This window comes from Oreochromis niloticus, linkage group LG3 (assembly GCF_001858045.2).
Source record: "Oreochromis niloticus isolate F11D_XX linkage group LG3, O_niloticus_UMD_NMBU, whole genome shotgun sequence".
NCBI classification, from domain to species: domain Eukaryota; kingdom Metazoa; phylum Chordata; class Actinopteri; order Cichliformes; family Cichlidae; genus Oreochromis; species Oreochromis niloticus.
This window is the reverse complement of record NC_031967.2, coordinates 25718230-25741186: the sequence shown is the minus strand read 5'-3', so window position 1 is coordinate 25741186 and position 22957 is coordinate 25718230. Positions and strand designations below refer to the sequence as shown.

General features: G+C 39.8%; 1 protein-coding gene across 1 annotated transcript in view; it reads right to left on the bottom strand.

Annotated features, from left to right (window-relative positions):
• Positions 1 to 22957, bottom strand: part of LOC109194483 (titin) — a 722900-nt gene that overhangs the window by 185591 nt on the left and 514352 nt on the right. The gene's annotated exons all lie outside the window — the stretch shown is intronic.

The window sequence follows — 22957 nt, the reverse complement described above, 5'->3', positions numbered from 1 at the left end:
CAATCTGTTGGCACGGCAGTTTATCAGGCTTATCATTGCAATATAGTTGCACATCAATATAACGATTAATAACTACTGATCAGTTTATAACTAGATTTTAGATTCAGACTTAACTAGAATCTAAACTTAAAATTACAATAATGAAGGGACTCAAATATGTGAATTGCTGTAAATGCTGCACAGTGTCATCTCATGTGAATGTGACAGACGAGTGAAAATACTAGCAAACTGAAACTAAGTGTGGTTTATCTGTGTAAAACACATGCAGACTGCATGCACATGAATTTTACACAGTGTTACTTTTTGTTGTGTGTGTTTCTTATCAACTTGAAGTGAAAGCCACAGCAGACTCGGGTGTACATTCATGCTTTGGTGCATCTTTTATCATCACTGTCACGGTTGCTGTACGCACTCAACTGCAGCTGTGCCACTGCCAGCCACATACATCAACAACAACCCTAAAACACAGAACCCTACACAGATTTTAAGTTGGCGAGGTGTGATTGCGATGCAGCACAGGTGCATCCGCCTTCCCTGCTGCAGCACCAGTGATCACGCCCCGCCACAGTAATATTTCCAAATAAGTGATGCAGAGCAATTCTGACCAGTTTGTCTGTCTGTGAAGGTTCTCAGTCATCCGAGTCATTGAAGCTTAATGAGCTTGGAAAGAAAAGCGTCTGGACTTCTTTAAGTTGCTTGAAGACATTTCAGCTCTCACCCGAGAAGCTTCTTCAGTTCTAAGGTCAAATGGTGGAGAGTCCCAGATTTAAACCCTGTGGGACTGTCCCCCCCAAGACCACCCAATCTACCTAATCACACGAGCCAAGGTGTTAAAACAGGTGTAGGTCACATTCAACCAAGGTTTCGGGTGAGCTCATTGTGAAACCTATCCTCACCCTATCATGTGATTTCCTGAGGTCAGGTGGCCCAGGATGTGAGTGGGCGTTAAGGCGTCTGGGAAGGAATCTCAGAACTGGATTATAGATGGCAGACAACTGGTGTCGTAAGCCATTGCCGCTGTTCAAAGATGGTCGCTCACAGTGGACATAAATGGCTTCTTTCACTCCTCTTTCACACCATCTGTCTTCTCTGTTCAAAATTTAAACACTGGCATCCTCGAAAGAGTGACCTTTGACCTTTAGATGCAGATGGTCAGCTGAGTCTTGTCCCGTGGAGGTGGCTCTTCTATGTTCTGCCATGCGTTTATGAAGTGGTTGTTTAGTCTTCTCTTTCCAAGCTCCAACCTTCTCTTTCCAACCAGTCAGTAATTAAAAAAAAAAAAAAAAAAAAACAGAATCAAGGTAGACTAAGTGTGTTTAATACACTCTGTGATGGCAAGCCACGCATGATAAGCTCCACATCTCACCACTCGTTTTCTTCACTTTAGTTTACTTTGCAGTCGCTACTTTAAATATTGTTTACTTATTCTCCAATATATTCTTACTTTATTTTATTATTTTACTTTTTCCATCACACCTTACATTGTTTATATGGAGTGCACACATATATTATCAAATTTCTGTTTTGTTATGTTAATACATCTTTGTTTGAGTTACTTGGAGGTTTGGCTTCTCCTTCCTGGTTGGCAAAACGTGTGGCTGCTGACAGGCTCATTGGACTAAACCACATGGTTTAGTTTGTTTAATTGTTTTGTGTTAGTTGGTTATATGACAATCATTTTGTTTGAGGTTTTGTTAGTTGTTATTTTGAATTTAGTTTATTGAGTTGACCTCTTTTATTGGTCTGCCTGTTTAAGTTTTTGGCTTTGTTAATTATCTTTTATATTGTGGTGAACTTAAGCAAAGTAGGCGACAGGGATCTCTATTTTGATCTGCATATCCTGTGTTCCATACATCACGCAACTACAGGAATGCAGCTTTCATTAAGAACACCCTATGTTACATGTTTTTCACTGAAATTAACTTTAATCTCTTTTCCCAATGAGTAGCCACACCACGAGCCCATGTCAACTGAGGCTAGGTTCACAGTAATGCGTTTTCACTTGAAAACGCATCGTTTTCTCTCCGTTTGTGCCTCTTGTCCTCCTGTTCACACTGAGACGGCATTTTCCCAGAATGAAAACGCTCTTGAAAACGCTTACATTCGAAGACAGTGCTTTCGCGTTGCAGTGTGGACAGCGAAAACAGAGACTTCCGAAAACGATGATGCATGTTAGTCATGTGATGCAGTCATGTGACCAATTAAACAAAGATAGAGGAGGGCATTATACAGCAGTTGTTTTGTTTGCTTTCAATTTTGACAGCCCTATTAAAGATTAATATCAGTCTGTACATGCTCCAGATAGCTTTTCTTCAAATTCTTTAATTCTCACTCATTTTTGCAACTTTGTACTTTTGTGTTACTCGCAGCAAAATCTCCACCTCATTGTTCGTCCATTTAAAAACTCTGTGCTTTTCATCGACATTTTGCTGCGATGCTTCAAAGAGCCGGAAAGTAAATAAATGGCAGACATAAATGAGGCAGGCTGAATCTTCTTGCATTTCACGCATGCACAGTACTGGAACGTAAGTGTTTTCGGCCGTTTTAATGTGGACGCACAACTCTGTGAAAACGACTGAAAACGCTAGTGAGGATGTGGAGCGTTTTCAGACAAAAACAACGTTTTCAAATCTATTCGGGCTAGTGTGGACATAGCCTGAGTTACTTATCTCTGCCTCGGCCACTGATCTCACTCTGTTGAACACTCACCTGCCTGTCCTCCTGCCTACTGGTTTCTGGTACATCTGGAAAAACAGGTTGGGAGTTGCACGCCCTTCTCACATCCACTGTCCTGCAGACACCAGTAAGCCAACCTCCACACCCGTGTTACTTAGTTTCCTAATTCTCTACCCCCTCAAATCATTAATAATTCTTTCCTTTGTTGCAGTGCCTTTGCCCAGAGACACTTAATCACTCACACGACTGAACCAGAGCTCCTAGATTTACACCTCATCACCATACTTGTAAATACACAATAAACTAAATAAAAGCAATCCTTGCCCTCCACACTGTTTCTCATTTGGGTCCATGTTCTTTCTGTCCGGACACCTGGCCGCAACACATACAATCATAGAGGTCTGAAAGCTAAACCCTGTTTATGTATCTTCGGTAAAACATGCAGACTTGGTGTAGATTCCCCTGGTTACAGGGTATGAAGTTGGGTCAATAGTATTGTCTTGTTCTAACTGCTTCAGATAATCTGTCACCCTCTTCCTGTAGCCACTTCCTGGATCTCATTTCAGGGCTCATACGTATTTTCATCACTGAGCAGTGACAACATTTTCTCATGATAGTCTTTCTGGTTTAGCAAAACTGTGCACCCACCCGTGTCTTCCAGAAGGATGATAATGTTGTCATTACTAAGCAATGTGAGTGCTTTCCTCTCCTCCATGCAGATGTTGGCTTTGCATTGCTGAGAAAGGCCAAAACTTATGTTCACAGTTGCTCTGCTTCCACTTCTGCAATGTTGTTGTTTCGAATTGCTATTTCTATGGCTGTGATCATCCACAGATACTTTGATAGCAGATGGTCTTTTGTGCCTCGCATTTAGTTTCACTTCCTCCCCTTTGTCTCGCGCTGGTTCCACTCCTCAAATAGCTCTCAGTGAGTTTCTGCTATCTTCTTGATGCATTCTCAATCATCCAGGAAAGTAAATCTCCAAAAGTTGATTCTGTTCATCTGGACGTAGCGTTTTGCGGGAGAAACGTTTCGTCACTCATCCAAGTGACTTCTTCAGTCTCAGCTGACTGCAGGTTTCCCCAAACCTTATAAACAGTACATTTGCATAATGACTGAAACCAGCCCACTGAAGGAACAATGGGCTGTGAGGTCAGTTCCTTAATCATAATTAGTTCCTTAATCATAATTAATTATGATTGTCAGAACTCATTGTCATGTTCGAAAAACCAGTTTGTGATGAGTTTAGCTTTGTGACACGGCACGTTAACCTGCTGGAAGCATTCATTAGAAGATGGGTACACTATGGTCATAAAGGTGGATGGACATGGTCAAAAACAATACTTAGTATTGTTTTCTGCAGTAGTATTCTGAGATATTCAGACAATGCTCACTTAGTACTAAGGGGACAAAAGTGTACCAAGAATATCTCTCGCACTATTACACAACCATCAGTATCCTGGACTGTTAATACAATACAGGATGGAGCCGTGCTTTTGTGCTGTTAGGTCTCCACTGACCAAAAACATCTTACTTAAACCACGATATGTAGATGTGATGGTGTAACGTCAACAATTAAAAAAATTTAAATGATTTTGAAGTCTGACCATTAAATTCTGTACATTAAGCATTTTGAGTGCTCAATTCCACCATGTGGATGTGATGCTTTGCCTCTCCTGAGCGTGAAATGGACACTCATGCAGAAGCTACAATACCAGCAGGGGGTGAAATATAGACTTAAAGTCAACAAGTGGCTAGTGACCGAGGACGGTTTGAAGTACATACCAGACTCCTTCTATGCCAGAAGTGATTAAGCTAGAGGACGGCTCTAATTAGCAGCACTAAAACTCAGCAGTCTTCTGATGGCTGCTGTAGAGTGTGTTTCAGCTGACACTTAGTTGACGACTGATCTTTCCATATTCATTTCCATCTTTTTAACATCACACTCACAGATGTGCAGACAGACACAGCCAGTTTGTTTGTTTTCTCATGAGAATTTATTTTTCTCTCTTTTCATCATGTTTCATAAAAGCAAATTTTTGGGTTGCTTTTTGCTTGAGTCTGATCTTGCAGTTTATCCTTAGCAGTATAGATATATAAATAATTTTACTCTGTAGTTAAATTATTATCTTATCTTAGACCTGATTTGACAGTAACATCAGATTTAATATTTAAATAATATTTAATATTAAAATAGATTTGCTCAGAAATAAGAAAGTAAATCACTTTTTCATCAGTATTGTTTCACCATTTTAAAGCAAAATGACATCACAGCTGTGGTTTATCTCTCTCTGTTGATCACTTCCATTAACTTGACGTCTGATGTTGACCTCTGAATTTTTTCATCCATTTTCATCTCCACAGAGGAAGTTTACACTGATACGCCACTGGTAGTTCTTCTCAAAAAGACCAGCTCAATTTTTCCATCTTGTAAGAATCTGATTACATGAAACTACAGAGATATCTACACCATTCTGTGTTCCTGCCCTGTGTTAGCAGATAACGCTGTAAAACTCAGGTGTAATGTCATAACTGACAGCTGTTGAACTGTTTTGCAGTAACTGCTGTGAACCAGGGCTACTGCAGGATTCTCATACTTTAAGTTAATCTTGAACATAATTAAGGATATGATTCATTAATAGATGAGAGGAAGACAGATGATAGTTCAGGTATTCATTATATTCTGCTGGAATATTAAGTAGTGAGTACAGATTGGGTCCTGCAGCACTCACAACAGTGGACAAACAGGAAGAACATGATGCAAAGTGAGAAACTTAAACTGTTTATATGAGAAACAGAAGAAACATCAGACATGCCTGATCCATATGTGTTAGCAGCAGCTGTACTTTCACTGATACTGAACAGGAAGCACATGTTTTTTTAAATATCATGATGGTACAAGACTTTGCCTACATACTGTGTATATGGCCAGTAATGATGATAATAATAATAATAATAATAATAACAATAATGATACAGACCAAATTATTCAGTGTTAATCACAGACAAATTACTAAGAGCACTCAAAACTTGTTCACAGCTTTCCTCTAACATTCACAAGCTGCAGTTCACCTATCTTTAGATCTACAGCGGTCAACCACAACATGACTGTGCTACCAGTGTTCGATTTTTTGCTTTTTTTGTTCTGTGGCCACAGTCAAGGAGACAAAAGAGCGCAAAAGCATGCAAGCTAGTAGATATACTCTAGAAGTATGTGTAACATTTACAATCAAATATAAACAGGTGGAAATTATTAGCAGGACATTTAACAAGCATCAAAGAGGCTACAATGCAGAACAAGGTTAGATGCAGAATCCCCAGCAGCTGTTTGGGGGGGGGGGGTCTTACTTTCAATGGTGTCTGATAACAGTAAAGCTCACAGAAAGAAACCTTTATATCAATGGAAAGAAAAAAATCAGTGGCTGACCCGTACAATGGTTTTGAAGCATCTCACTAATAAATAGTGGTAACTTAACCAAACTATGCCACAAAAACAGGCATTCAGAATAAAACACTGGAGCATCCTACCTTGTGATCATGATATAGCTGTGAAGAGTTAGAAAAAGAAAAAAGTTTTAAAAAGTCACTTTGGAGTTACCCTTTTGCCCACATTCAGTTTCTGTTCATATCTGCTGAAGTTGTACAGCTGAAACATTTCACAGAAATGCACGCTGTTCACTTCTGATCAGAGAGCAGGTAGTCCACAGCTGTCACATCCAGTGGGCAGGCAGAAGATAGTAAGGCAGTATTGTGGAATTCAAAAAATTGTACATATATATATATATATATATATGTATACATATATATATATATATATATATATATATATGTGTGTGTATATATATATATATATATACACACACATATATATATATATATATATATACATATATACACATATATATATACACATACATATATATACACATACATATATATATATACACATATATATATATACACATATATATACATATACACATATATACATATACATATATATACATATATATATATACACATATACACATATATACATACATATATACATATACACATATATACATACATATATACATATACACATATATACATACTGTTGAAAGATTTTATTATGTTTATGTTTAGAAGTACATTTTGTTTAAGGTTTTCTAGATGTGTTTGCTCTTTTTTACTAGAGAAGTTACATTGTGCAAGCTTTGTGTGCATTCCAGAGCTCTCTGACTTTCATACACACATCCTGGGAGCATGAGAGAGGTTGTACCTTCTTTTACTGATTTATGGTATAGGAGGACACCTACTCTGTATCTGTTTTAGTCTAAGAGCCTTTTGTTTAGATGGACCGCTAGACTCCTGGCACCAGCTTTGGGGAGTCTTCACGGGATCATATCTCACTCCACACACACACACACACACACACACACACACACACACAAGGTATACGTCATATGTTAATGAAACTATGCATATTCATGTAACCACAATAAAAGAGCAGTGTTACGGGAGAGCGGACGAGAGCAACTGAGGTCAAGCGAAGGAACGGCGCCTTTCCAGTTCTCTCCCGTGCACGTTAATTTGTAAAACCTGTCTGAGTGTCACTTATTCCAATCTGAGTTGCATTACAGGAAAACTCCTGACATTTTTTTGGTCCTCCGAGCCGGATTAACATAACACTTTTGTGTGATCCTACGGGAAAACCTCATCGAGTCCTGACGTCGTGAGAAGCCCGTGCTGAAGTCTGTCGACAGCTCCTGTCTAGGTACAGGATAAAAGACCAGAGACGTGAATTCGGGTTCTGGCCAGCGTTTTTAGAAGTGGTCCACGACGGTGGGGGTCGATGAGGCGGACCTGAGAGACCGGCAGTGAATTAACAAGCAGGTGAATATTGACACTCTGAGACACGTTGCGTAAAATCGTGTAAGCTCGCCTGAAGAAGGCTGGTAGCATTTAAAATAAAGATAGAGCTCGTCTGAGACTGGTAGCTCCCCGTAGTGGGTTAAAATAAAGATAGAGCTCGTCTGGGACTGGTAGCTCCCCCGTAGTGGGTAAAGTTAGCGCGCGCATAAAGGTATTTATTGTTTTATTTTTGTGTTGATGGAATAAGTTGATTTTACAGCACAATAAGGAGGCTGAACTATTCCATTAATTTGTTTACTGTTGGTCACCCAAGTACTGGTGAAAAGAGAGAAACAGGTCGTGTTTTATCACATAAAGATGACACCGCTTTCAAGAATAGCTTGAAAGTCGAAGGCCGTGTCAACTACCTCTCTCGATTCTCGTACCAGAGAAGGTGCCACAGTTGTGTAGTTGTAAAGGATTAAAATGGGTAACGAAGCTTCAAAACTCACTGCTGACGAGCAGTGGTTAGAGAAAAAATGTCCAGGCGCCGGACAAATTAGTGCATGTAGATGGAGAAATAAAAAAAAAACTAAATGTCCCACATGGGAGGGAAAATGTAGCCCCTCCGCATTGACTAAATTAAAAGAAACCCTCCAAGCAGAAATAAATACTGAAAAGAATCCAAAAAAGAAAACAAAACGTAATTGTCTCCCATTGTGAGAGCGGTGATTCTGCAGGTCACCAGCTAGTGTAAAAAAAAACAAAAAAAAAAGAGAGAGAGTAAGAAGGAGAAAAATCTACATTGTAGATGAGAAATATACATAGGGAAAAAGGTTTTGAGTTTATCAGCCAAGAACAACTACAATCTCATTTTCTACTTTTAAGAAAGGAGAGTTCACAAAAAATAGAGAGAGAGTTCTGTGTGTCGGTTAAGCAATGAGAACAATGATCAAAATGTCTCAGTGTGTCACTTGCAGGTGAGGAGCAGACCCGGATCAATTTCCCATATGCAGCAGTCGGAAGGAAATTATAGTTTAACATCATTGGGAACATTCGGGCCAAGTTTCTGGCTAACTTATTTACAGTGCCATGTGTCCCTCATCCTCACAAGTGAGCTCTCACTCCTCCCTGAAGACAAAGAATGCAGTTCCAAGAGCAATAACATGGCAGATAAAGAGACAGCAGCAAAGTCCTGAGCAAAGAGTCCCAGCAAGCAGCAGCAGTGTGGACAAACAGCATCAGAGAAGAAGAGTAAACCATCATCCTGACTGACTGGATGAATGACACTGTTTCCAACAAGCTGCAACTTCACTGTGCTTGTGAAAAGGACGTTTGAGGAGAACTGAGGAGACTGTTGGAGTTTGACATTTGCCGCTTTTGGAGAAAATGGCAAGAAGAGACAGTGGAACACAGGACAAAGCTGAAGAAGAACTGCCGACTATTGGACTGTTGAAGTGGGAGAGGACGACAGAGTGAGAGCAGGTGAGAACACAGAGGAAAGCTGGTGTTTAATGTGGGAAATCAAAATTTGGGTTAGCAAATCTGGGGAAAAGAAAACTGACTGTTTAAGTGGAAAGTTGTGAAGGAGTCTGAAACACTGCAAAAAGAAACATATACAAAATCACACCCACAAGCAGAACATGCATTAACCCTACTAACACAAACAAAAGAGAGCTCATGAAGATTAGACAACATCTTAAGCATGTGAGTCTGTTCATCATCTTGTCCAAGTCACCTCGTGTGATGAAAAGAAAAAAAATCAGTGGACTCATAGCACATTAGTTGAAAATGATCAAATAATAGCAGAGAAGTGTGTAGGAAAGGCAGCTTTAAGAACATGTCCTGCTGGAGATGCAACTCCACAGACATTGATTAAACCTGCCTAATAACACAAACACACAGGCAATGAAAATCAGTGTTAAAATAGAGTCAATTTAGCAGACACTTGTTATCAAATGCTGAATTTATCCAATGCTGACAGTTAACTCTCTAGGTTGCAGGACAACAGTTTAATTTTGTGGGAAAAAACAGGATTCTGGTTTGATCAACCAGTGATCAGACAATAAATTTAGTTGTTAATATAGTAAATTGGGAGATGCTTTCTGCCTGATTGATGCAGCACAAGTAATTTACTGTATGAGGGAAATTCTATTTTTGTGATAATATTTTGAACATGCATTTCTGTTGTCCTGTCAACTTGGTGAGTTAACAGCAGATATGCAAATTAGTTGATGGTTCTTAGATTAATGAAAGGTGACTGAATTCTAGCACGAGTGAATGGGATGTGTTGGAGTTTGTTAGAGTGGAGACTCTAAACACTGAGTTTCCTGTTGTGATGTGTGAGTGAATCCTGCACCCAGATACACAACTCTGAATACATAAGAACAAACGTCTTTTGTGAAATGCATGACGACATGTCACATGTTTTATGATGACGGGGAAAAAGGAAAACTAACTAAAATCTGTGGCCTAAATGAGTAAAAAGTACAGTCCTGGGGATTAAAATTCATAGCTAATGAGACATGAGACTTATGTTGTGTGTTGTGCAGCTAATGGTTGGTTTGGTTTTGAATTAATCTAGCTGATGATTTTTCTTTTGTTGTGAAGTTGAGCCTGCCAATTAGTATGATGGTATGCTGAACCATGCTAATGGTATGATTTACCCTCCTGAGATGAGGAGTGTGTGTCATGACTTAACGAGGCCTTTTTATTTTGATACTTTCACAGTGCACTGAAAGTTTTGTTTGATGACCTCGTTTGAAGCAGATCTGCACGATTAGAACAGAAGCGCTATACGACGCGTCGTCAAGAAAATTGTTGCAAGTGAGTTTCTCCAAAAGATTACAATGGGCTCTGGAGAAAGCCACTTATATGGGACAATTAGAAAATAGGTCCCTACCCAAAAAAGGATTCAGCGAGATAATCCGATCTAAAAAAATTCTTCTTTTTCTTTTTGAAATGACGTCATTTTGCTGAGAAGTGGAAACGAAATCCGATGACAGTTTCCACTGTCAGCAAAGAAAGGATGAATGAATGAATGCATGAATGAATGAGTGGAAGAGAAATAAAACTGACTGACTGACATCACTGTGCGAAGTTAACCCCCACCTGACAAAGGTGCAGATGAATCTATGTGTGTTTCTTTTTTTACAGGAGCAGAAAGATGACAGCAACATCGAGGTTGTGTGATGATTTAACTTTTAAATGTTACTTTCTGTGTCTGTGCATCTACCAGGGGTGTTATTCACTACCTTGTGTTGCTCACAGAGGTAACTGTGACAAAGTGTGTACACCTGCGCAGCGCCAACATTTCTACAGCATTACAATTCTTCATGTGATTTATACCAGGACAGCTGGTTGATGTTTTTCTACTACAGGATTTCTGGGTTTATGTGTGAGGAAAACTGTGTTTACAGGTTATGAGTTGGTGATGCTGTTACACTGTGTTGTTGGGAAAATGTGAAGGTTACTTTGACGATGTGGATAACATGTGAATCATTCCCTGTGTTGAAACTTGTGTCACTTCTTTCCACAGATATGGATGGGTAACTTTATGGTCTTTTTATAGCACCTCTGGAACCTGTCAAATTCTGCCTGACCTCCAGGATTGTCCATGTGTGTTGCAATGTTTATTTTTCTAAGAGTGCTTTATTACTCTTATGATACAATTGTTTATAAGTGTGAAGTTTGATTTTACTTCCAGATCTTGTTTTCCAGGCCATGATGGTGTGTATGCAGGCTCCTGGCGGAGCCGGGGTTTTAAGCAAACTTAATATGCAAAACACACTAACATCTTTTATTGCAGGGTTACGGAGCTACTCCAGAGGAGGTGAAGCCCTGAGGGTGCCTGGGACATGATCTAGCTAATCTTTTTCTTTCAGACAGGAATCTAGGTTGGATGAGTTGACTCATGGGAGTGTCCATGCGTCAAGAGGAGGGGTCCAGAGTTATACTTACATATGCATCACTGTGTTGATGTTTTCATAATTCATCTCCAAAAATGTGTTATATGCATTGGACAAGGTAGGCAGTGTGTGTGTGTGTGTGTGTGTGTGTATATATATATATATATATATATATGTATATATATATATATATATATACATATATACATATACATACATGTATATGTAACACCCCAGGCCGGGGACTGGTGAGTGTCAGCACCACAGTCCAGGATGAGACAAGAAACATCCATGAATACATCACGAAGATGGCCCCAACTGACAGCATGCTCAGTGAATACCTCAGGCAGCAGAAACCCAAGAAAGAGGAGGAAGGCGAGGAACCAACAAAGAGAGGGAAGGTAGTCAGAACCGAGGGGATTGAACTACCAGAAGGCAACATTGCAGACATAGAGGACAGTTACAAGTACCTGGGGATCCCACAGGCGAATGGGAACCATGAAGAGGCCGCTAGGAAAGCTGCAACCACCAAGTACCTGCAGAGGGTCAGGCAAGTCCTGAGGAGTCAGCTGAACGGTAAGAACAAGATCCGGGCCATCAACACCTACGCCCTGCCTGTGATCAGGTACCCTGCTGGGGTAATAGGCTGGCCAAAGGAGGAGATAGAAGCCACTGACATAAAGACAAGAAAGCTCCTTACCATGCATGGAGGGTTTCACCCCAAGTCCAGCACCCTGAGGTTGTACGCTAAGCGGAAGGAAGGGGGCCGGGGACTGGTGAGTGTCAGCACCACAGTCCAGGATGAGACAAGAAACATCCACGAATACATCACGAAGATGGCCCCAACTGACAGCGTGCTCAGTGAATACCTCAGGCAGCAGAAACCCAAGAAAGAGGAGGAAGGCGAGGAACCATCATGGAAGGACAGGTCCCTGCACGGTATGTACCACCGGCAGATAGAGGAGGTGGCTGATATCCAGAAATCCTACCAGTGGCTGGACAAAGCTGGACTGAAAGACAGCACAGAGGCACTAATCATGGCAGCACAAGAACAAGCTCTGAGTACAAGATCCATAGAGGCTGGGGTCTATCACACCAGGCAAGACACCAGGTGCAGGCTGTGTAAAGATGCCCCAGAGACAATCCAGCACATAACAGCAGGGTGCAAGATGCTAGCAGCAAGGCATACATGGAACGCCATAACCAAGTGGCCGGCATAATGTACAGGAACATCTGTGCCGAGTATAACCTGGAAGTCCCGAGGTCAAAATGGGAGATGCCCCCAAGAGTGATGGAGAATGACCGAGCTAAGATCCTGTGGGACTTCCAGATACAGACGGACAAAATGGTGGTGGCTAACCAACCGGACATAGTGGCGGTAGACAAACAGAAGAAGACGGCTGTAGTGATAGATGTAGCGGTTCCGAATGACAGCAATATCAGGAAGAAGGAACACGAGAAGCTGGAGAAATACCAAGGGCTCAGAGAAGGGCTCGAGAGGATGTGGAGGGTGAAGGTAACGGTGGTCCCCGTGGTAATCGGAGCACTAGGTGCGGTGACTCCCAAGCTAGGCGAGTGGCTCCAGCAGATCCCGGGAACAACATCGGAGATCTCTGTCCAGAAGAGCGCAGTCCTGGGAACAGCTAAGATACTGCGCAGGACCCTCAAGCTCCCAGGCCTCTGGTAGAGGACCCGAGCTTGAAGGATAAACCGCCCGCAGGGGCGTGCTGGGTGTTTTATATATATATGTAGATAGATAGATATAGATATATAGATATAGACATATATATATATATATATACACACACACACACACACCTCCTACCTTGTCCAATGCATATAACACATTTTTGGAGATGAATTATGAAAACATCAACACAGTGATGCATATGTAAGTATAAAAGGTTAGCCTTTAGCACACCATTCATCTGTATACATATATAAAGTATAGTTACAGTAGTTTATCAGGCTTGTCATTAAACTATAGTTACGCATCAATACAACTATTTAACTAACTGCTAACTACTGATCAATTTAGATTTAGATTTTAGATTCAGACCTGACTAGAATCTAAACTAAAAGTGACAATAATGAGGGGACTTAAATACTTGAACTGCTGTCACTGCTGCACAGTTTCATCAGCCAGCAGCGCCGTGGTTTCACTGGTCTCTTGTCATGTTAATGTGACGGAAGTGAGAGAACACTAGCAGTTTGAAACTCAGTGTGGTTTTTCTGAGTGAAATGCCTGCACAATGCATGTGTGTGAATTGCATACACTTTTATTTTTTGTGTCTCTTATTAACTTAAAGGAACACCTCACAAAACTGTGACAGTCACACAGTTTGGTTACCTCTTCATAGAGAAGTCTATAGTTTTTTAACTGAAATCTTAATCGACATGTTCACTGTTTCCATGTTTTATGTTTTTACATTCATCGTTAGCTTCATTTTAAAGTTGATCATTCAGCAAAATCAACTGTTTGACTGCTAAGACCATGAAATCTAAAACACGTTTGGTTATATTTCCAAATAAGTGATGCAGTTCTGAGCAATTCTAACTGAGTAAAGCAATTCTGACCAGTCAGTCATTAAAGAATCAGAACCAAGAAAGACTAGATGTGTTTAATACACTCCGTGAAATTCCTTTTAAAGATTACAATCCCACACAGAGTTGAATCATGTATATCAATATATCTCGCTATAAAGTTTCCACCAAGTTATATTTGTTGTAATCATGGATTTCTGCAAAATGCATTCATATTATCACAAAAAGACCAAAACAACACCTGCAAAGCATATTTTTCCACCTATATGTTGCTATTCACATTGTACTCATACACAGACTAAAGGAGCACTCTTGCTTGCACTCAAAGAAGCACCGACAATAATTATTTAGGTCAACAAACCACCAAGCAGAAAGCAACTGAAGGAGAACCACAGGAAATCATCAGGACAAAAAAAAAATGCAATCTGTTAAGTAAGTCGCTGGGAACTAAATACAATGACAGGAGAAACTGCACAGAACAAAAAACACAGTGAAGAAAGAACAATGTATAAAATTCAAATAAGAAACTCCACAAATATTACACTATAAAACCAAGACCCCACTAACAAGAACAAAAAGACAGGCAGGAACCCAATATGGAAATACCAAAAGACAAACAATACCACAACTCTCAAAGACAACATTTAAAATCCCATACATTTCAAATGAAAATTTATTTTTCCCAGTTGATGCCTAGACAGTAGAGGCAAAAACAGGAAGACACCACAGCCAAGGACAGTCAGAATGAATGGGTGAATAACTTTTCAGACAGGAACCTCACTGAACCTGAAAAGAAGGTGCTAACCAAAGGACCCAATTTTGTTATTTCTTTACAACAGCTGCCCATAGTGTCACAGGCTGGGTCTCTGACCCAGCTTTTTTAGTTTCATTTTGAGTTTTCATGTTAGTTTGGTTATAAGTTTGTGTCTTATTCTTATTTAGGGTTTTGTGGAGATTTAGGTTAGTGATTATTTATCATCTGTCTCCTTGGTTTCTGTGTTTGGTTCCTTGTCTAGTCTGTCGTGTGTTAGTTCTGTTAAGCATGTGTTGTCGTGTCTAAATATTCAAGTTTCCTGTTTTATTTTGGAAAGGGTCTTGTGTTCTGTGTTCATGTTGTTAGCTTTACTCTCCCCTGGGTCATTATGTTTCATTCTAGTCAGCTGTGTCCTCATGTGTCTCCACTTCCCCTGATCACCTTATGTGTGTATTTAAGTCCTCAGTCTTCCTCTGTTAAGTGTCGCGTCATCTGTGTTATCTCCCCTAACCCTTGTCACAGTTTCCCAGTCAGGTCACAGTAACCCATAGTTGTTATTTTGGTTAAAAATAGTATAAAGTCACCGTGAGTCCTAGTCATAGTTTCTGAGTTTATGTTCAGGTTTTCCTACGGTTTTGCCTTTTTGTATTTTCGTGAGTTTTCTGCCCTAAATAAAGGCTCGCTTTTTGTGAAGTCCAGTTTTGTCTCCTCACCTTGGTCTGTGCTTGGGTCTGCCTCGGCAGCCTGTGACACATAGTGGATCTCATCAGTCTGACAGAAAAAGCGATTAGGATAGGAACTAACAAATGAACACAACCTCCAGCAGAGCAAATCAGGATAAATGAAAGGATGCCACCCTCTCTAATGCACAAAAAAAAAAAAAAATCATCCATCTAACCTCACAAGAAAAGAAGCCCTTCAAATCCCTCGGAAAGACCAAAACATCACCATATCACCAGCTGACGACGGGGAGGTGCACTGTTGTTCTAAACACAACTGAGAATCACACACACAAAAAAAATCACAGTCCTTAGTGACAACAATGAAGCCTTAAAACAAGACCCCAAAAGCAACCACAAAAAGAAAGTTATCAGTTACCTCCAACAGCTTAAAGTCATTGACTGCCCTACATACTATCATCTGTACCCAGGAGATGCTATACCCTGTATTTATAGACTTCCAAAGATCCACAAAGAAGGAGTCCCACTCTGACCCATTGTTAGACTACAGGAAAGGGCAGAGCAGACTGTACCTGCTGCGGAGACTCAGGTCGTTTGGAGTGAAGGGCCCACTCCTGAAGACCTTCTATGACTCTGTGGTGGCCTCAGCCATCTTTTATGGTGTGGTCTGCTGGGGCGGCAGCATCTCTGCTGGGGACAGGAAGAGACTGAACAGGCTGATCCGAAGGGCCAGCTCTGTTCTAGGATGCCCTGTGGACCCAGTGGAGGTGGTGAGTGACAGGAGAATGGTGGCTAAGCTGTCATCCCTGATGGACAACATCTCCCACCCCATGCATGAGACTGTGACAGCACTGAGCAGCTCCTTCAGTGGGAGACTGCGGCACTCACGGTGTGGGACGGAGAGATTCCGCAGGTCTTTCCTCCCCACTGCTGTCAGACTCTACAACAAAGACTTTGGCAGCTGATCAAACCCTCACACGTGCAATAAGACTGCTATATGTGCAATTCTTTCTCTGACAAAGTTGTACTTTTGTATTTTCTTACTCAGTTGTATATAGTATTTGTATTCTATTTTATTCTATTGCATATATTATTCTATTTTTATTCTATTGTATATAGTATTTTATTTTATTTTATTGCATTCCAGTGTTTTCTAATTTCTACTACATAACTTTGCACTTTTGCTGTAACAAAACAAATTTCCCACCTGTGGGACTAATAAAGGTCATCTTTATCTTTAGCAGTATAAACTCAGCCACCTACAATATTGCCAAGAAGCTCACCAGCATCCTAGCGCCTCTTGTGGGGGACACACCACATCACATCTAAAACTGCCTTCACCAACAAGGTCCATAAACTGTCCCTGGATCCAGATGAAACCATAGTGTCCTTTGATGTGGTCAATCACTTCGCTTCCATACCTACAAGTGAGGCAGTAGATATTGGTCATGTGTTGCATTGTATCATGTGCTGGTTCCACTCTTCACATTAGCTCTGAGTGAGTTTCTGTAATACTATCTTTCATTTGTTCCTTCTTAAATTGAATTATTGAATTATTATTTTATTTTTTATTCTTTACTTCAATTTAAGCACAATATAAGAGCTGCTTTTAAGGTTTTATATCTGTGGCTGAATTTGGGTTTACATTATATTAGTCAGAGCTCTCCTCTGCAGGTTGGTCTTATTGCTGAGATAAGTGAATGAAAGTAAACAGCCTCTGTTATTATTAGCGATCATATACATTTTTAATATATCATTTGGTGAACTCACTTGTTTTGTTAATGACTTTGAGATGTTTCAGTTTCAGTTTTAGGTCCATTACTATTTTCTTTTTATATGCTTCCTTTAGCTGGTATCATTCAATCTTTTAGCGACCTGTCTTATCATTTTATGCTGATGACATTCAGCTCCATATGTCCTTTAAGCCTCATCAGCTGGATAGGCTGTCCACCCTAGTCCAGTGCTTAACCCAGGTTTCTGATTGGCTTTCAAGCAACTACCTCGTTCTAAATACTAACAAAACCGAGACCATGATCATAGCTCCTCCTGGGCTACATTCTAAAATCAGTCAGGTTCTTGCCTCCTTCTGTCCATCTGTCAAGTCAAATATTCGAAATCTCGGAGTAATATTTGACTCTTCTCTGGGCCTCGACTCTCATGTAAAATCTTTGTCTCGTTCCTGTTTCTATCATTTAAGAAACATATCTAAACTGCGACATATGGTTTCTTCAGCTGAACTGCAAAAACTAATTCATGCATTTGTGTCATCACGCCTAGATTATTGTAATTCCCTGTTTACTAGCTTGGATAAATCATCTCTCTCTCGCCTTCAGGCAATACAAAACGCAGCAGCCAGACTATTAACTCGTTCTACCAAACGTGTTCACATCACTCCCATCTTATATTCTTTACATTGGCTCCCAATAGAGTTTAGAATTCGCTTTAAAATTCTTGTTTTAACATATAGAGCACTAAATGGCCAGACCCCAGATTATCTATCCAAGCTTCTTATAAAATACACTGCTGCTCGTCATCTCCGCTCACAGACTCAAAGTCTCTTAGTTGTTCCCCGAACACGACTGAAGACAAAAGGGGACAGAGCCTTTCAGTCTGTTGCACCAAGGCTGTGGAACAGTTTACCACTACAGTTACGTTTGCTTGACTCTGTGGATTGTTTTAAAAAACAGTTAAAAACCTTTCTGTTTAAACAAGCCTTTTGTTGATCTCTTCATATTTTATATTTTTTACATTATTTACATTTGATCTTTTATATTGTGTACATTGTCTATCGATTTTATTGTTTATTTTAATATTTATGTACAGCGCTTTGTGATTGTCTATCTGCGAAAAGCGCTTAATAAATAAAGTTTACTTACTTACTTACTTACTATGAATCAGACATGAGATGTTGTTGTAATCGACTTCTACCTGACATAACAATGTCATTATTGATTAGGGGGGTTATCACAGCAATTTTATAACTGCACAGCTTACACAAACTATTTAATTATGTGTTATACCAGTTTCAGTGTTCTCAAAGGCTCTTATTGGCTGATAGCCATAGCACATGTAAAGTTTTAAACAGTACAACTCTGTGCTATGATGATGATTTTCAACTTTATTTTTATTTATTTCAATAGTGCTGTGTTTTTTTTTCCTTTTTTGTATATTAGTCACATTTATATGTTTGAGATCATCAAACCAATCTTAACATTCAACAAAAATAAACCAAGCATATAAAATTGAGTTTTAAAAGGATTTAAAATAAAATCAATGAAAAGAAATATTATCCCAATATACCTCAAAAAGTGTCTTCCCGCTAACTACAATCCAGTATTTGAGATAATCACCAATGAATCTTTCACGTTGCTGTGGAGGAATTTTGGAACATTCTTCTTTGTTAGTGTTAGTTTTATGTCTGATGTAATGGGATGCAATTAATTTCCAAAGCTTCCAAAAGTTTGTCTGATCCCACAAGTGTTCAGTGGGGTTGAGGTCAGGACTGCAGGCAGTCCTCTCCATCCTCTCTACCCCAAATGCTGGAGGTGCTTTGATAAATCCTCTCTGTGGAAGTGAACATTGTCATCTTAGACGATAGAGTTCGGTCCCAGACTGTGGAGATGTGGCATTGCGACTGGTTGCAAAATGTAATGTGGATTCACTTTCCTTCTTCACTGCTGGAGTTTTTGTATAGACCAGGCATGTCCAAAGTCCGGCCCGCGGGCCAGTTTTAATTGGCCCGCAAGTAATTTTATAAATAGAATAGAATATGGCCCGCACTTCAACTTTTGCTTGAGTGTATTGCACTTCTTAGTTATAACACCAGGGGGAGCTGCTGTTGATCAAGGCAGTTGCTCCACCAAAAAGGACAATCACAGAAGAAATTTACCCCAAGTTACTAAACATGGCAGAACCAAAGAAGCGAAAGGTAGAAAGTGAGTGCAGAACATTTCAGACACGGTGGGAGAGTGAATATTTCTTCAAAGAATTCAAGGGGAAGTGTCTGTTTTATCTGCACTGAAACTGTGGCAGTTATGAAAAAGTATAATGTACGACGTCATTATGAAACCAAACATCAGGCCTATGCGTCCTACACTGGTGCTGAGCGAGAGCAGAATTTAAAGCAAATGGTAGCTATCCTGCGGGGTCAGCAACAGTATTTTTTTCGTGCTCAAATTGTCCAGGAAAAGGCTCCAATAGCAGCTATGAGGTCGCCCAACTCATCGCAAGACATGGCGAGCCTTTTTCAGATGGAGACCTCATAAAACACGGCCTTGTTAAAGTCATCGAAATAATGTGCCCGGAAAAAGTGCAGGACTTCAACAACGTCAGCATGTCCAGAAATACAGTTGTGCCACGCATTGAAGACTCGCCAGCCAACATTAAACTGCAACTGTCTGATAAAGCTGTGCTTTTGATTTTTACTCCATCGCATGCGATGAGAGCACCGATGCCACAGACGCCGCACAGCTGCTAATTTTTTGCGGGGAGTGGATGAGAGCACGAGCACTTTAGGTGAGTAAAAAATATATTCCACAGTACCGGTTTGTTAATGTGCATGCTTCAAATATCAATAATGCGCATCCATTCTGTCACTACCCTGCTTTTGCGCACCACTTTCTTACATGCGTTTTTCTTGTTAACACACAGAGTACACACCGCTGTGCACAGCGCACACACACGCAAAGTCAGCTGATCTCATCTGATGCAGATCTGCTCCTTGATCAAGTGACATTTGTCTGGATTTTTGGCACGAGTGGCGATCAGCACCACAGCTGGATGGCCCGATTTACATACCCAGCGTAGCTGATACTCACTACTGTTATTAAGTCCAGTTCAGTCTGTTAATGTTGATCATCGTTTCAAACGAACGTTAATAGATGTTTTGCTAAGCCTAATAACTTAAATAACAAACTTGAAATTTACCCGTCCCATTTTCCCCTTTATTGTTTTTTCTCTGTGCTGTAAATCTTCTGTCTAAGAAGAAATCTGCTGCTGTTCTGAGAATGAGCTACCAAAGCTTTTTCTGAATAAATCAATAAAGATCCATTTATGGAAAACTGTGATGAAGGCAGTTTTGTCTTTAATTATATTCAACAATATAACACATTTGACCACTTTTAAGTGATTTTTAATACAGTAAAGTTAAGGTTATATACCTAATTTCTAGTAAGTGGCCCAGCCCCTCCTATATTTTTATGTATGTGGCCCTCAGCGAAAAAAGTTTGGACACCCCTGCTGTACATGAAGTTATGACCATCCTTAAAACCAGAATTTCACCATGTGGGTAAAAAAAAAGATTCTGTTTGCATGCAAAACGCAAATTGCAAAAAGCCCCTTTAATTCAACAGGTGGAAGGTCCAAGCCAGGGTTTTAATAGTTTTGCAATTTTCATTAGTTTTTATTTTTATTTCGTTTTGACTTCAGATTTTCAATTTTATATTAGTTTTAATTAGTTTTTACCAATTGTTTGCTAGTTTAGTTTAGTTTTTATTTTTTTGAAAATCCTTAGTTTCAGTTTAGTTTTGATTAGTTTCAGTTATAGTTTTAGTTGTGTTTGCAATAATTAAGTGTAACAAAATCCCAGTTTCATCATATTTCTCTTCTGCTTATCCTTGGGTATGTTGCTATTCCAGCTACCATACCCTGCACAGGTCGCCTGTCTGTCGCAGGGCTAACACGCAGAGACAGACAACTCACATTCCCACCTATGGGTTCTTTAAATAAATAAATAAATAAATTAGGGCAGATGAACAACCATTGATACCAGGCAACTATAAAATGTATATCTTGGCCACAATGAGACTATTAAATCTTGGAGCACCGGGTGTTCGTAATTTTGGTTCAAGTGAATTGATAAACTTTTTGAAGGCAACTGACTCACACAGTTATGTAGATATCCCAGTCCTGTTGTCTCGGGATGCATCACGCTGCCTTGCCTGGGGTTAGCTTCTGTTTCTGGGGATGAGGGTTGGGCGTGCTCCCTTACCTTCTCAAGGTAAGCTAGGTTAGCCTTCTTGTGTGCAGTGTTGCCAACTCCTCAGTAAGGAAAATCGCTATTGGCTGTCCTAAAAGTCGCTAGAAGTCGCTAAATGACGTCATCACCTAATTTGCATAATTGGTCACGCTAATATAATTGTAACCTATGTTGTTGGAGAGAGAAATAACATCGTGGAAGAGACATAAAGTGAGTAAAAAACGTCCTAAATGCATTTAGAGTTTATTTAGAACTACAAATTAAATTTCTTTTAGCAGTTATTGTTTTTTTTAATGTCACAATTCCAACTCTGCTCCTTTACCCGGGCTTGGACCGGCAAAAGTGACCCGAAATAGGCACTCTGGTGGAGTTACTTTGTGTGTGTGTGTTTATAAGTAGTTTTAAACCTTGTGATCCACAAAACAGCATAAGAGTAAAAGAGTAAAAGAAGAACTGACTGCGTTACAGCACCCGCTGCTTGTTGAGAGTAAAAGCGATACGCTCTTTCACGTCTTTTTTTAGCGACTTTTTATAGAAAAAAAGTCGCTAGGGGGTCTGAAAACTCGCTAAATATAGCGACAAAGTCGCTAAGTTGGCAACACTGCTTGTGTGAGCTTTTCAAGTGCACTTTAAGGTTTGTGGGATTTTTTTCCCTTTAGAAATGTCCCTCATAATTTGTCTCTTTCCACTACAAGACACTTGCTTTATCCAAAACACAGTCATATTCAAAGTAATCCCAAATTGGACTCTGGCGCTTTCTCCAGACTTTTCCTGACATGATTCTGCGCGTGGACGGAGCGGCAACACAGATGACTCGACTAACGTACTGCCACCTGCTGGCATAATGAGACACAGCAAGAAAAAAACCTGCAAACTAAACTTCATTTTCACCCTTGACTATTGTATGACACGCACACATCAACGAAAACTAAACACATTTTTGCTATAAATTCAGTTAATTTAAGTTAGTTTTGTGAACACTCATTACAGTTTTAGTTAGTTTTCCTTTTTTCGTTTTTATTTTTATTTCCGTTAACGAAAATGTTTTTTCACTTCTAGTTTTCGTTATTTCGTTAGTTTTACTTAATGATAATAACCTTGGTCCAAGCCAATATATACAGTCTGTACAGGATATGGGTAACTTGAGGATAAGCTAAGCAGATTTTTGGAAGAAAAAGTGGATGAGAAGCAATATGAAGACCTGCCTCCTCTTTGAGCTAACATGTGTGTCCTTAAAAGTAGCTCTGACAGCTGTATTCACAGAGATTTTCTTTCTTTAAGCTTTCAGTTACCCCACAGTGGGCCAGTTTCTGAAGCTCATGGGAAAAGTTCAAAGTCAAACAATCTTTGTTAATCTCAACATAAAATGCTGCTTAAAGTTCAGTGAATTTCACTATAGTACATATGTATATATGTACTATGTATAATTAATTTTAGTTTGAATACATAGTGAAATTCACTGAAATTCACTGAGATCAAACAGGGTTTAAAGGGTCACTTTAAATGAAATCCAAAGTCTGTTTCACAACAATATGAGCCTGTTTCCACTGAGAACATGACTTGTAAGTAACACTGAAAACAG